General features: G+C 48.8%; 1 protein-coding gene across 5 annotated transcripts in view; it reads left to right on the top strand.

Moving 5' to 3' along the window:
• LOC127927505 (myb-like protein Q) overlaps positions 1-15,005 on the top strand; it is a 65,054-nt gene that overhangs the window by 19,096 nt on the left and 30,953 nt on the right. The window lies entirely within an intron of this gene.

Genomic DNA, 15,005 nt, shown 5'->3' with positions numbered 1-15,005 from the left:
GCTCTTATACAACTCCAACTCTTATACAACTCCTATACAACTCCTATACAACTCCAACTCCTATACAACTCCTATACAACTCCAACTCCTTATACAACTCCAACTCCTATACAACTCCAACTCCTATACAACTCCAACTCTTATACAACTCCAACTCCTATACAACTCCAACTCCTATACAACTCCAACTCCTATACAACTCCAACTCCTATACAACTCCAACTCCTATACAACTCCAACTCCTATACAACTCCAACTCTTATACAACTCCAACTCTTATACAACTCCAACTCTTATACAACTCCTATACACCTCCTATACAACTCCAACTCCTATACAACTCCAACTCCTATACAACTCCAACTCTTATACAACTCCAACTCTTATACAACTCCTATACACCTCCTATACAACTCCAACTCCTATACAACTCCAACTCCTATACAACTCCAACTCTTATACAACTCCAACTCTTATACAACTCCAACTCCTATACAAGCTGGAGTTTAAACCAGTTCTGATAAACACACACCCCTAAAGAAGACAATAGTGAGACCACTAACTTTACAAAGAGGGAACTGTCTACCCCCTCCCTCATCAACTGGTGTTTATTGTTCTGCTGGAGGTTAAATTGGACCCCTCCCTTCCTCCCTCCAGGGGACCACCCTCCAGGCCTTTGACTGGGGCTCAGGGGTTTGACCTGTTGACCCCTGACCTGGGGGTGGGGGGGTATGTAATAATAATAATAACTTAGTGGAGTTCATATCTGGTGAGATGGATCGGCCAATCATCTTCGGGGAGAGAGAGAAGAGAGGGAGAGAGAGAAGAGAGGGGAGAGAGAGAAGAGAGGAGAGAGAGAAGAGAGGGAGAGAGAGAAGAGAGGGGAGAGAGAGAAGAGTGGGGAGAGAGAGAAGAGGGGAGAGAGAGAAGAGAGGGGAGAGAGAAGAGAGGGGAGAGAGAGAAGAGGGGAGAGAGAGAAGAGGGAAGAGAGAGAAGAGAGGGAGAGAGAGAGAATAGGGGAGAGAGAGAAGAGGGGAGAGAGAGAAGAGAGGGGAGAGAGAGAAGAGAGGGGAGAGAGAGAAGAGAGGGAGAGAGAGAGAAGAGGGGAGAGAGAGAAGAGAGGGGAGAGAGAGAAGAGAGGGGAGAGAGAGAAGAGAGGGGAGAGAGAGAAGAGGGGAGAGAGAGAAGAGAGGGGAGAGAGAAGAGAGGGGAGAGAAGAGAGGGAGAGAGAGAAGAGAGAGGGAGAGAGAGAAGAGAGGGGAGAGAGAAGAGAGGGAGAGAGAGAAGAGAGGGAGAGAGAAGAGAGGGAGAGAGAGAAGAGAGGGGGAGAGAGAAGAGAGGGAGAGAGAGAAGAGAGGGGAGAGAGAAGAGAGGGGAGAGAGAAGAGAGGGGAGAGAGAGAAGAGGGAAGAGAGAGAAGAGAGGGAGAGAGAGAATAGAGGGAGAGAGAGAAGAGAGGGGAGAGAGAGAAGAGAGGGGAGAGAGAGAAGAGAGGGGAGAGAGAGAAGAGAGGGGAGAGAGAAGAGAGGGGAGAGAGAGAAGAGAGGGGAGAGAGAGAAGAGAGGGGAGAGAGAGAAGAGAGGGAGAGAGAAGAGAGGGGAGAGAGAGAGAGAGAGAGGGAGAGAGAGAAGAGAGGGAGAGAGAGAAGAGAGGGAGAGAGAGAAGAGAGGGGAGAGAGAGAGAGGAGAGAGAAGAGAGGGGAGAGAGAAGAGAGGGAGAGAGAGAATAGAGGGGAGAGAGAGAGAGGGAGAGGAGAAGAGAGGAGAGAGAGAGGGAGAGAGAGAAGAGAGGGAGAGAGAGAAGAGAGGGAGAGAGAGAAGAGAGGGAGAGAGAAGAGAGGGGAGAGAGAGAAGAGGGAAGAGAGAGAAGAGAGGGGAGAGAAAGAGAGGGAGAGAGAGAGAGAGGGAGAGAGAGAAGAGAGGGGTCAGAGAGAAGAGAGGGGAGAGAGAGAAGAGAGAGGAGAGAGTTGACAGTATTTAAGAAATCCGGGTCAGTTGCACTTTGAAGTGAGATCTCCATGTGATGTATGTTTCTCTCCTGTTTTAGGACCTCTGTAACAGCATCATCACAATGAGAAGAGAGGGTGATAGGACCTCTGTAACAGCATCATCACAATGATGAGAGAGTGGTGATATGACCTCTGTAACAGCATCACAATGATGAGAGAGTGGTGATAGGACCTCTGTAACAGCATCACAATGATGAGAGAGTGGTGATAGGACCTCTGTAACAACAGCATCAAAATGATAAGAGAGTGGTGATAGGACCTCTGTAACAGCATCACCACAATGAGAAGAGAGTGGTGATAGGACCTCTATAACAGCATCATCACCACAATGAGAAGAGAGTGGTGATGGGACCTCTGTAACAGCATCATCACAATGATGAGAGAGTGGTGATAGGACTTCTATTACAGCATCACCACAATGATGAGAGAGTGGTGATAGGACTTCTATTACAGCATCACCACAATGATGAGAGAGTGGTGATAGGACCTCTGTAACAGCATCACCATGATGAGAGAGTGGTGATAGGACCTCTGAAACAGCATCACCACAATGATGAGAGAGTGGTGATAGGACCTCTGTAACAGCATCACCACAATGAGGAGAGAGTGGTGATAGGACCTCTGTAACAGCATCACCATGATGAGAGAGTGGTGATAGGACCTCTGTAACAGCATCACCACAATGATGAGAGAGTGGTGATAGGACCTCTGTAACAGCATCACCACAATGAGGAGAGAGTGGTGATAGGACCTCTGTAACAGCATCACCATGATGAGAGAGTGGTGATAGGACCTCTGTAACAGCATCACCACAATGATGAGAGAGTGGTGATGGGACCTCTTGTAACAGCATCACAATGATGAGAAGAGAGTGGTGATAGGACCTCTGTAACAGCAGCATCACAATGAGAAGAGAGTGGTGATAGGACCTCTGTAACAGCATCATCACAATGAGAAGAGAGTGGTGATAGGACCTCTTGTAACAGCATCATCACAATGATGAGAAGAGAGTGGTGATAGGACCTCTGTAACAGCATCATCACAATGATAAGAGAGTGGTGATAGGACCTCTGTAACAGCATCACCACAATGAGGAGAGAGTGGTGATAGGACCTCTGTAACAGCATCACCATGATGATGAGAGAGTGGTGATAGGACCTCTTGTAACAGCATCACAATGATGAGAAGAGAGTGGTGATAGGACCTCTATAACAGCATCACCACAATGAGAAGACAGTGGTGATAGGACCTCTGTAACAGCATCATCATCACAATGAGAAGAGAGTGGTGATAGGACCTCTGTAACAGCATCATCATCACAATGATAAGAGAGTGGTGATAGGACCTCTATAGCAGCATCATCACCATGAGAAGAGAGTGGTGATAGGACCTCTATAGCAGCAGTAAGTCACTCAACCAACTGTTTCTTAGCTAATCAGAGAGTAGCTCTTCTCTGATCCGTTTTTAACATCTTTGTTCACCAGCCAATCGGTGACAGATTAACAACCCTGGACAACCAATCAGTTGCAAATAGAACACGATGGCAGCCATAGGACTCTTCCAGGTCTGCAGAGGGACTTTTAATATGCCGTTACTTATTTCACAGGATGAGATTCAGTTTAATGGAAGGAAAAATAGCTTGTCCAGCGGCTGGCTCTGCTTGACTGTTCAGGGTTAGTGACTGGCTCTGCTTGACTGTTCAGGGTTAGTGACTGGCTCTGCTTGACTGTTCAGGGTTAGTGACTGGCTCTGCTTGACTGTTCAGGGTTAGTGACTGGCTCTGCTTGACTGTTCAGGGTTAGTGACTGGCTCTGCTTGACTGTTCAGGGTTAGTGACTGGCTCTGCTTGACTGTTCAGGGTTAGTGACTGGCTCTGCTTGACTGTTCAGGGTTAGTGACTGGCTCTGCTTGACTGTTCAGGGTTAGTGACTGGCTCTGCTTGACTGTTCAGGGTTAGTGACTGGCTCTGCTTGACTGTTCAGGGTTAGTGACTGGCTCTGCTTGACTGTTCAGGGTTAGTGACTGGCTCTGCTTGACTGTTCAGGGTTAGTGACTGGCTCTGCTTGACTGTTCAGGGTTAGTGACTGGCTCTGCTTGACTGTTCAGGGTTAGTGACTGGCTCTGCTTGACTGTTCAGGGTTAGTGACTGGCTCTGCTTGACTGTTCAGGGTTAGTGACTGGCTCTGCTTGACTGTTCAGGGTTAGTGACTGGCTCTGCTTGACTGTTCAGGGTTAGTGACTGGCTCTGCTTGACTGTTCAGGGTTAGTGACTGGCTCTGCTTGACTGTTCAGGGTTAGTGACTGGCTCTGCTTGACTGTTCAGGGTTAGTGACTGGCTCTGCTTGACTGTTCAGGGTTAGTGACTGGCTCTGCTTGACTGTTCAGGGTTAGTGACTGGCTCTGCTTGACTGTTCAGGGTTAGTGACTGGCTCTGCTTGACTGTTCAGGGTTAGTGACTGGCTCTGCTTGACTGTTCAGGGTTAGTGACTGGCTCTGCTTGACTGTTCAGGTTAGTGACTGGCTCTGCTTGACTGTTCAGGGTTAGTGACTGGCTCTGCTTGACTGTTCAGGGTTAGTGACTGGCTCTGCTTGACTGTTCAGGGTTAGTGACTGGCTCTGCTTGACTGTTCAGGGTTAGTGACTGGCTCTGCTTGACTGTTCAGGGTTAGTGACTGGCTCTGCTTGACTGTTCAGGGTTAGTGACTGGCTCTGCTTGACTGTTCAGGGTTAGTGACTGGCTCTGCTTGACTGTTCAGGGTTAGTGACTGGCTCTGCTTGACTGTTCAGGTTAGTGACTGGCTCTGCTTGACTGTTCAGGGTTAGTGACTGGCTCTGCTGACTGTTCAGGGTTAGTGACTGGCTGGGCTTGACTGTTCAGGGTTAGTGACTGGCTGGGTTCAGGGTTAGTGACTGGCTGCTTGAGTTCAGGTTAGTGACTGGGCAGTGGTTGACTGTTCAGGTTAGTGGCTGGCTGGTGGTTGCTTGACTGTTCAGGGTTAGTGGCTGGCTGGTGGCTTGACTGGCTGGGCAGGGTTAGTGGCTGGCTGGGGGCAGTGGTGGTTGTGTTAGTGACTGGCTGGGCAGTGGTGGTTGTGTTAGTGGCTGGCTGGGCAGTGGTGGTTGTGTTAGTGGCTGGCTGGGCAGTGGTGGTTGTGTTAGTGGCTGGCTGGGCAGTGGTGGTTGTGTTAGTGGCTGGCTGGGCAGTGGTGGTTGTGTTAGTGGCTGGCTGGGCAGTGGTGGTTGTGTTAGTGGCTGGCTGGGCAGTGGTGGTTGTGTTAGTGGCTGGCTGGGCAGTGGTGCGTGATAGTGCAGCCCAGGGCCTGTGTCATCCAAAGGGCTGTTTGACAACTTCCAGCTGGTAGAGGGCTGGCTGGGGGCAGGTTGTAGTGAGGGCTGGCTGGGGGCAGGTTGTAGTGAGGGCTGGCTGGGGGCAGTTTGTAGTGAGGGCTGGCTGGGGGCAGGTTGTAGTGAGGGCTGGCTGGGGGCAGGTTGTAGTGAGGGCTGGCTGGGGGGCAGGTTGTAGTGAGGGCTGGCTGGAGGCAGGTTGTAGTGAGGGCTGGCTGGGGGGGCAGGTTGTAGTGAGGGCTGGCTGGGGGGCAGGTTGTAGTGAGGGCTGGGGGCAGGTTGTAGTGAGGGCTGGGGACAGGTTGTAGTGAGGGCTGGCTGGGGGCAGGTTGTAGTGAGGGCTGGGGGCAGGTTGTAGTGAGGGCTGGCTGGGGGCAGGTTGTAGTGAGTGCTGGCTGAGGGCAGGTTGTAGTGAGGGCTGGGGGGCAGGTTGTAGTGAGGGCTGGCTGGGGGCAGGTTGTAGTGAGTGCTGGCTGAGGGCAGGTTGTAGTGAGGGCTGGCTGGGGGCAGGTTGTAGTGAGGGCTGGGGCAGGTTGTAGTGAGGGCTGGCTGGGGGCAGGTTGTAGTGAGGGCTGGCTGGGGGCAGGTTGTAGTGAGGGCTGGGGGCAGGTTGTAGTGAGGGCTGGCTGGGGGCAGGTTGTAGTGAGGGCTGGCTGGGGACAGGTTGTAGTGAGGGCTGGCTGGGGGCAGGTTGTAGTGAGGGCTGGCTGGGGGCAGGTTGTAGTGAGGGCTGGCTGGGGGCAGGTTGTAGTGAGGGCTGGCTGGGGGCAGGTTGTAGTGAGGGCTGGCTGGGGGCAGGTTGTAGTGAGGGCTGGCTGGGGCAGGTTGTAGTGAGGGCTGGCTGGGGGCAGGTTGTAGTGAGGGCTGGCTGGGGGCAGGTTGTAGTGAGGGCTGGCTGGGGGCAGGTTGTAGTGAGGGCTGGCTGGGGGCAGGTTGTAGTGAGGGCTGGCTGGGGGCAGGTTGTAGTGAGGGCTGGCTGGGGGCAGGTTGTAGTGAGGGCTGGCTGGGGGCAGGTTGTAGTGAGGGCTGGCTGGGGACAGGTTGTAGTGAGGGCTGGCTGGGGGCAGGTTGTAGTGAGGGCTGGCTGGGGGGCAGGTTGTAGTGAGGGCTGGCTGGGGGCAGGTTGTAGTGAGGGCTGGCTGGGGGCAGGTTGTAGTGAGGGCTGGCTGGGGGCAGGTTGTAGTGAGGGCTGGCTGGGGGCAGGTTGTAGTGAGGGCTGGCTGGGGGCAGGTTGTAGTGAGGGCTGGCTGGGGGCAGGTTGTAGTGAGGGCTGGGGACAGGTTGTAGTGAGGGCTGGCTGGGGGCAGGTTGTAGTGAGGGCTGGCTGGGGGCAGGTTGTAGTGAGGGCTGGCTGGGGCAGGTTGTAGTGAGGGCTGGGGACAGGTTGTAGTGAGGGCTGGCTGGGGGCAGGTTGTAGTGAGGGGGCTGGGGACAGGTTGTAGTGAGGGCTGGCTGGGGGCAGGTTGTAGTGAGGGCTGGCTGGGGGCAGGTTGTAGTGAGGGCTGGCTGGGGGGCAGGTTGTAGTGAGGGCTGGCTGGGGGGCAGGTTGTAGTGAGGGCTGGCTGGGGGCAGGTTGTAGTGAGGGCTGGCTGGGGGCAGGTTGTAGTGAGGGCTGGCTGGGGGCAGGTTGTAGTGAGGGCTGGCTGGAGGCAGGTTGTAGTGAGGGCTGGGGGGGCAGGTTGTAGTGAGGGCTGGCTGGGGGCAGGTTGTAGTGAGGGCTGGCTGGGGGCAGGTTGTAGTGAGGGCTGGCTGGGGGCAGGTTGTAGTGAGGGCTGGCTGGGGGCAGGTTGTAGTGAGGGCTGGGGGGGGGTAGGAGGGAGGGCTGGCTGGGGGCAGGTTGTAGTGAGGGCTGGGGACAGGTTGTAGGGAGGGCTGGCTGGGGGCAGGTTGTAGTGAGGGCTGGCTGGGGGCAGGTTGTAGTGAGGGCTGGCTGGGGGCAGGTTGTAGTGAGGGCTGGCTGGGGGCAGGTTGTAGTGAGGGCTGGCTGGGGGCAGGTTGTAGTGAGGGCTGGCTGGGGGCAGGTTGTAGTGAGGGCTGGATGGGGGCAGGTTGTAGTGAGGGCTGGCCAGTTCATCCACAGATCTCTTGGGGAAGGTTACATGTAGAGCAAATGCTGAGTGTGACTTCACTTATTGCCTTGTTCCATCACTCTTGTTCCATCACTCTTTCTCCATCTCTCTTGTTCCATCACTCTTTCTCCATCACTCTTTCTCCATCTCTCTTGTTCCATCACTCTTTCTCCATCACTCTTGTTCCATCACTCTTTCTCCATCACTCTTGTTCCATCACTCTTTCTCCATCACTCTTGTTCCATCACTCTTTCTCCATCACTCTTTCTCCATCACTCTTTTTCCATCACTCTTTCTCCATCTCTCTTGTTCCATCACTCTTTTTCCATCACTCTTGTTCCATCACTCTTTCTCCATCTCTCTTGTTCCATCACTCTTTCTCCATCTCTCTTGTTCCATCACTCTTTCTCCATCACTCTTGTTCCATCACTCTTGTTCCATCATTTGAATGTCGGCTCCTGTGTTTCTGGGAATCGTGTTTCCATCATCAGGAGTGTGTACCACTAGAGACTTGAGGTGAGCAGAATCAACAACCTCTGTATCATTAAGACAGTTACTATGGGAGAAGGTGTTAAAAACCCCATGTTCACTGTTAGCCGTTGTGATGTAAACGCCAGATGAAAAGTAACGGTGTCCTGGAGACCCCAAGTCAGAGCAGTTCCGCTGAACAGGCAGTTAACCCACTGTTCCTAGGCCGTCATTGAAAATAAGAATTTGTTCCTAACTGACTTGCCTAGTTAAATAACGGTAAAATAAATATTTAAAAAAGACTGTAGATTAATGTCACTGATATCAGACTATAGATTAATGACACAGATATCAAACTATAGATTCATGTCACAGATTATAGATTAATGTCACAGATATCAGAATATAGATTAATGTCACTGATATCAGATTGTAGATTAATGTCACAGATTATAGATTAATGTCACTGATGTCATACTATAGATTAATGTCACTGATATCAGACTATAGATTAATGTCACTGATATCAGATTATAGATTAATGTCACTGATATCAGTATATAGATTAGTGTCACAGATTATAGATTAATGTCACTGATATTAAACTGTAGATTAATGTCACTGATATCAGACTATAGATTAATGTCACTGATATCAGACTATAGATTAATTTCACTGATATCAGACTATAGATTAATGTCACGGATATCAGTATATAGATTAGTGTCACAGATTATAGATTAATGTCACTGATATTAAACTGTAGATTAATGTCACTGATACCAGACTATAGATTAATGTCACTGATATCAGACTATAGATTAATGTCACTGATATCAGACTATAGATTAATGTCACTGATATCAGACTATAGATTAATGTCACTGATATCAGACTATAGATTAATTTCACTGATATCATACCATAGATTAATGTCACGGATATCAGTGGCACCTCACTGACCAGACCTGTTCCTGATTATGATACACTAACACACAGTATGTACCAGAATCCAAACAGAATGTACTTTTGCTCAGGGAATTGTTTGCATTGTGTATTTCGAATCAGGGCAAGTTGTGTTTGAGTAAAGCAAGGAGACCGTTACAATCCAGAATCATTACAATGCCGACGTCACAACTTCTTACACTTGGAGGGTACTTCCTTCTATTCTAAGTGCTTTGCTCACGATTGCTTGTTTCAAACTTTTATTTCGTCCCGTATTGTGACAGAAAACTTCAATGGCTTAACAATGTCGGCTAAAGCTAAATGACTAAAGCTAAAGTTTCATCATTGCAGTTCATTGACTCTCTACTGTCTACGTCTGTCTGTGAGGTTTGAGGTTGTTGCTGTCTCACAAACAGGAGAGTGATTGATGGTAGTCGTGTAGCAGCCCCGCGGCTGTATCACTGCCTGTCTGGTTCAGTTGCTTTAGCCATCTGCGTCACTTAGTGATGACATCATCAAAATGACATTGAAGGGTCTGGGTTCACGTCCTGGTGTCATGGATTAGACGTAATATAGTACATGTAAATCCAGGGGAAAACTCAAATTAGTATGATATGATATGTTTGGTATAAGACAGATGGTTACTTAACGCAAAAACAAAGGTAATGTTATTGGTTGGGGTGGATGGGTAAGCATTATTATTATCTGAACGTTTGAACATCTTGGCCATGTTCTGTTATCATCTCCACCCGGCACAGCCAGAAGAGGACTGGCCACCCCTAATAGCCTGGTTCCTCTCTAGGTTTTTTCCTAGATTCCTGTCTTATTAGGGAGTGTTTCCTAGCCACCGTGCTTCTACATCTGCATTGCTTGCTGTTTGGGGTTTTAGGCTGGGTTTCTGTACAGCACTTTAAGATATCAGCTGATGTAAAAGGGCTTTATGAATACATTTGATTGATGGATATAACGCGAACATCTAGCAACCCAAAGTTTGTGAGTTCGAATCTCATCAAGGACAACTTTAGCTAATTAGCAATCTTTCAACTACTTGCTATTTTTAGCTACTTTGCATCTACTTAGCATGTTAGCTCACGCAAATTGTAATTCATAACATACCATACTAAATGGATTGTCTCGGGATTTACGTATAGAATAATATGAAATGCTCTGAGACCAGGTTGCAGCGGGTTCAATGGAGTCTTTTATGGCTGGAACTTCCCTAATGGAGATGACATCATCTGGGGGAGAAACACACACACACACACACACACACACACACACACACACACACACACACACACACACACACACACACACACACACACACACACACACACACACACACACACACACACACACACACACACACACACACACACACACACACACACACACACACACCCTCCTGCCCTCTCCACCACCCCTCTCAATCTGTCTTCCAGACCTCGACTGTCTCCATCTCCCCCGAGAGGAGATGGAGACACGCCTCAGATAGAGTTTTACCCGTCAAAACCCAGAGCACACGTGTCATAACCCAGGGATGCACAAGTGATTATGTAGTATGAGAGAAAATGCTGATAGAAGGGACATTCTCAAAATGGAAAGGGTTGGAAAGGGTTTGGAAGAGTTGGAAAGGGTTGGAAAGAGTTGGAAGGGGTTTGGAAGAGTTGGAAAGGGTTAGGAAGAGTTGAAAAGGGTTGGGAAGAGTTGGAAAGGGTTGGGAAGAGTTGGAAAGGGTTGGGAAGAGTTGGAAAGGGTTGGGAAGAGTTGGAAAGGGTTGGGAAGAGTTGGAAAGGGTTGGGAAGAGTTGAAAAGGGTTGGGAAGAGTTGGAAAGGGTTGGGAAGAGTTGGAAAGGGTTGGAAAGGTTTGGGAAGAGTTGGAAGGGGATTGGAAGAGTTGGAAAGGGTTGGGAAGAGTTGGAAAGGGTTGGGAAGAGTTGGAAAGGGTTGGGAAGAGTTGAAAAGGGTTGGGAAGAGTTGGAAAGGGTTGGGAAGAGTTGGAAAGGGTTGGGAAGAGTTGAAAAGGGTTGGGAAGAGTTGGAAAGGGTTGGGAAGAGTTGGAAAGGGTTGGAAAGGTTTGGGAAGAGTTGGAAGGGGATTGGAAGAGTTGGAAAGGGTTGGGAAGAGTTGGAAAGGGTTGGGAAGAGTTGGAAAGGGTTGGGAAGAGTTGAAAAGGGTTGGGAAGAGTTGGAAAGGGTTGGGAAGAGTTGGAAATGGTTGGGAAGAGTTGGAAAGGGTTAGGAAGAGTTGGAAAGGGTTGGAAAGGTTTGGGAAGAGTTGGAAGGGGATTGGAAGAGTTGGAAAGGGTTGGGAAGAGTTGGAAAGGGTTGGGAAGAGTTGAAAAGGGTTGGGAAGAGTTGGAAAGGGTTGGGAAGAGTTGGAAAGGGTTGGGAAGAGTTGGAAAGGGTTGGGAAGAGTTGGAAAGGGTTGGAAAGGTTTGGGAAGAGTTGGAAGGGGATTGGAAGAGTTGGAAAGGGTTGGGAAGAGTTGGAAAGGGTTGGGAAGAGTTGGAAAGGGTTGGGAAGAGTTGGAAAGGGTTGGAAAGGTTTGGGAAGAGTTGGAAGGGGATTGGAAGAGTTGGAAAGGGTTGGGAAGAGTTGGAAAGGGTTGGGAAGAGTTGGAAAGGGTTGGGAAGAGTTGAAAAGGGTTGGGAAGAGTTGGAAAGGGTTGGGAAGAGTTGAAATGGTTGGGAAGAGTTGGAAAGGGTTAGGAAGAGTTGGAAAGGGTTGGAAAGGTTTGGGAAGAGTTGGAAGGGGATTGGAAGAGTTGGAAAGGGTTGGGAAGAGTTGGAAAGGGTTGGGAAGAGTTGAAAAGGGTTGGGAAGAGTTGGAAACGGTTGGGAAGAGTTGGAAAGGGTTGGGAAGAGTTGGAAAGGGTTGGGAAGAGTTGGAAAGGGTTGGAAAGGTTTGGGAAGAGTTGGAAAGGGTTGGGAAGAGTTGGAAAGGGTTGGAAGAGTTGGAAAGGGTTGGGAAGAGTTGGAAAGGGTTGGGAAGAGTTGGGAAGGGTTGGGAAGAGTTGGAAAGGGTTGGGAAGGGGTTTGGAAGAGTTGGAAAGGGTTGGGAAGAGTTGGAAAGGGTTGGGAAGAGTTGGAAGGGGTTTGGAAAAGTTGGAAAGGATTGGGAAGAGTTGGAAAGGGTTGGGAAGAGTTGGAAAGGGTTGGAAAGGTTTGGGAAGAGTTGGAAGGGGATTGGAAGAGTTGGAAAGGGTTGGGAAGAGTTGGAAAGGGTTGGGAAGAGTTGGAAAGGGTTGGGAAGAGTTGAAAAGGGTTGGGAAGAGTTGGAAAGGGTTGGGAAGAGTTGGAAATGGTTGGGAAGAGTTGGAAAGGGTTAGGAAGAGTTGGAAAGGGTTGGAAAGGTTTGGGAAGAGTTGGAAGGGGATTGGAAGAGTTGGAAAGGGTTGGGAAGAGTTGGAAAGGGTTGGGAAGAGTTGAAAAGGGTTGGGAAGAGTTGGAAAGGGTTGGGAAGAGTTGGAAAGGGTTGGGAAGAGTTGGAAAGGGTTGGGAAGAGTTGGAAAGGGTTGGAAAGGTTTGGGAAGAGTTGGAAAGGGTTGGGAAGAGTTGGAAAGGGTTGGGAAGAGTTGGAAAGGGTTGGGAAGAGTTGGGAAGGGTTGGGAAGAGTTGGAAAGGGTTGGGAAGGGGTTTGGAAGAGTTGGAAAGGGTTGGGAAGAGTTGGAAAGGGTTGGGAAGAGTTGGAAGGGGTTTGGAAAAGTTGGAAAGGTTTGGGAAGAGTTGGAAAGATTAGGGAAGAGTTGGAAAGGGTTGGGAAGAGTTGGAAAGGGTTGGGAAGAGTTGGAAAGGGTTGGGAAGAGTTGGAAAGGGTTGGGAAGAGTTGGAAAGGGTTGGGAAGAGTTGAAAAGGGTTGGGAAGAGTTGGAAAGGGTTGGGAAGAGTTGGAAAGGGTTGGAAAGGTTTGGGAAGAGTTGGAAGGGTTGGAAGAGTTGGAAAGGGTTGGGAAGAGTTGGAAAGGGTTGGGAAGAGTTGGAAAGGGTTGGGAAGAGTTGGAAAGGGATTGGAAGAGTTGGAAAGGGTTGGGAAGAGTTGGAAAGGGTTGGGAAGAGTTGGAAAGGGTTGGGAAGAGTTGAAAAGGGTTGGGAAGAGTTGGAAAGGGTTGGGAAGAGTTGGAAATGGTTGGGAAGAGTTGGAAAGGGTTAGGAAGAGTTGGAAAGGGTTGGAAAGGTTTGGGAAGAGTTGGAAGGGGATTGGAAGAGTTGGAAAGGGTTGGGAAGAGTTGGAAAGGGTTGGGAAGAGTTGAAAAGGGTTGGGAAGAGTTGGAAAGGGTTGGGAAGAGTTGGAAAGGGTTGGGAAGAGTTGGAAAGGGTTGGGAAGAGTTGGAAAGGGTTGGAAAGGTTTGGGAAGAGTTGGAAAGGGTTGGGAAGAGTTGGAAAGGGTTGGGAAGAGTTGGAAAGGGTTGGGAAGAGTTGGGAAGGGTTGGGAAGAGTTGGAAAGGGTTGGGAAGGGGTTTGGAAGAGTTGGAAAGGGTTTGGAAGAGTTGGAAAGGGTTGGAAAGAGTTGGAAGGGGTTTGGAAGAGTTGGAAAGGGTTAGGAAGGTTTGGGAAGAGTGGGAAAAGGTTACTATGAGTTGGGATGTTGCTACAGACTTGGTTGTGGAAACAATAGTGCGAAAGGGAAAGGTTGGTCTTCACAATATGTTTTCCTGTTCTCTTCTGTTCTCCCACAACCACATCTCTACTCTAGCTAACATATGCTGCTACACTGAGGGTTTTACGCTGAGTGGACAAAACATTAGGAACACCTGCTCTTTCCATGACATAGACTGACCAGGTTAATCCAGGTGAAAATCTATGATCCCCTTATTGATGTCACTTGTTAAATCTGCTTCAATCAGTGTAGATGAAGGGGAGGAGACATGTTAAACAATTATTTTTAAGCCTTGAATCAATTGAGACATGGATTGTGTATGTGTGCCATTCAGAGGGAAAGACAATAGATTGAAGTGCCTTTGAACGGGGTATGATAGTAGGTGCCAGGTGCACCGGTTTGAGAACTGCAACTCTGCTGGGTTTTTCACGCTCAACAGTTTCCCGTGTGAATCGAGAATGGTCCACCACCCAACGGACATCCAGACAACTTTTTTTTAAACTGTAGGAGGCATTGGATTCAACATGGGCCAGCATCCCTGTGGAACACTTTCGACACCTTGTACAGTGCATGACCCTGACGAATTGAGGCTGTTCTGAGGGCAAAAAGGGGCCGCAACTCAATGTTAGGAAGGTGTTCCTAATGTTTTGTACCCTCAAACTTTCTTTTGGCAGTGAATGACCTCCTCTGGCCATAGAGAATACATGGGTGGTGGAGGTGGTTTTGTCAGTATACACTGTACAGTACAGTCCTGGTGGCATTATGAGAGAGGTTTACACAGATTAAAAGTGCACTATGCAATAATTACTACTTTTCAATGGTCATTTTAATTAGGATTAAGGAGCCACATGAATAAGGATTGTGGCTTTAAATGTTTAATTCCTCTTGTTTGTCTTATTGTTTGGAGACTGAGACTGAGAGGTACCTCTGTTTGTTGCTGTGCTGGCCACATCATACTTCCTGCTCAGACTGGCCAATCCCAGGCCAGATCCTCAGGTGACCTATTTTGGCTGGTGTGATCCTGTGGTGACCTAGGTTGGCTGATGTTGTTTCAGCAGCATACAGCTCTCTAACACAGTAAAGACCTTAGGGCTTATTTTCATTGAATATAGTTATCAGAGTGGCTGAATAGAGCTATCAGAGTGACCGAATAGAGTTATCAGAGTGACTGATTATAGTTATCAGAGTGACTGAATATAGTTATCAGAGTGACTGAATAGAGCTATCAGAGTGACTGAATAGAGTTATCAGAGTGACTGAATAGAGTTCAGAGTGACTGAATAGAGTTATCAGAGTGGCTGAATAGAGCTATCAGAGTGACCGAATAGAGTTATCAGAGTGACTGATTATAGTTATCAGAGTGACTGAATATAGTTATCAGAGTGACTGAATAGAGCTATCAGAGTGACTGAATAGAGTTATCAGAGTGACTGAATAGAGTTCAGAGTGACTGAATAGAGCTATCAGAGTGACTGAATAGGGCTATCAGAGTGACTGAATAGAGTTATCAGAGTGACTGAATAGAGCTATCAGAGTGACTGAATAGAGCTATCAGAGTGACTGAATAGAGCTATC

The sequence above is a fragment of the Oncorhynchus keta genome, unplaced genomic scaffold (assembly GCF_023373465.1).
Source record: "Oncorhynchus keta strain PuntledgeMale-10-30-2019 unplaced genomic scaffold, Oket_V2 Un_scaffold_14703_pilon_pilon, whole genome shotgun sequence".
Taxonomy (NCBI): domain Eukaryota; kingdom Metazoa; phylum Chordata; class Actinopteri; order Salmoniformes; family Salmonidae; genus Oncorhynchus; species Oncorhynchus keta.
This window is presented reverse-complemented; position numbering and strand designations above follow the sequence as displayed.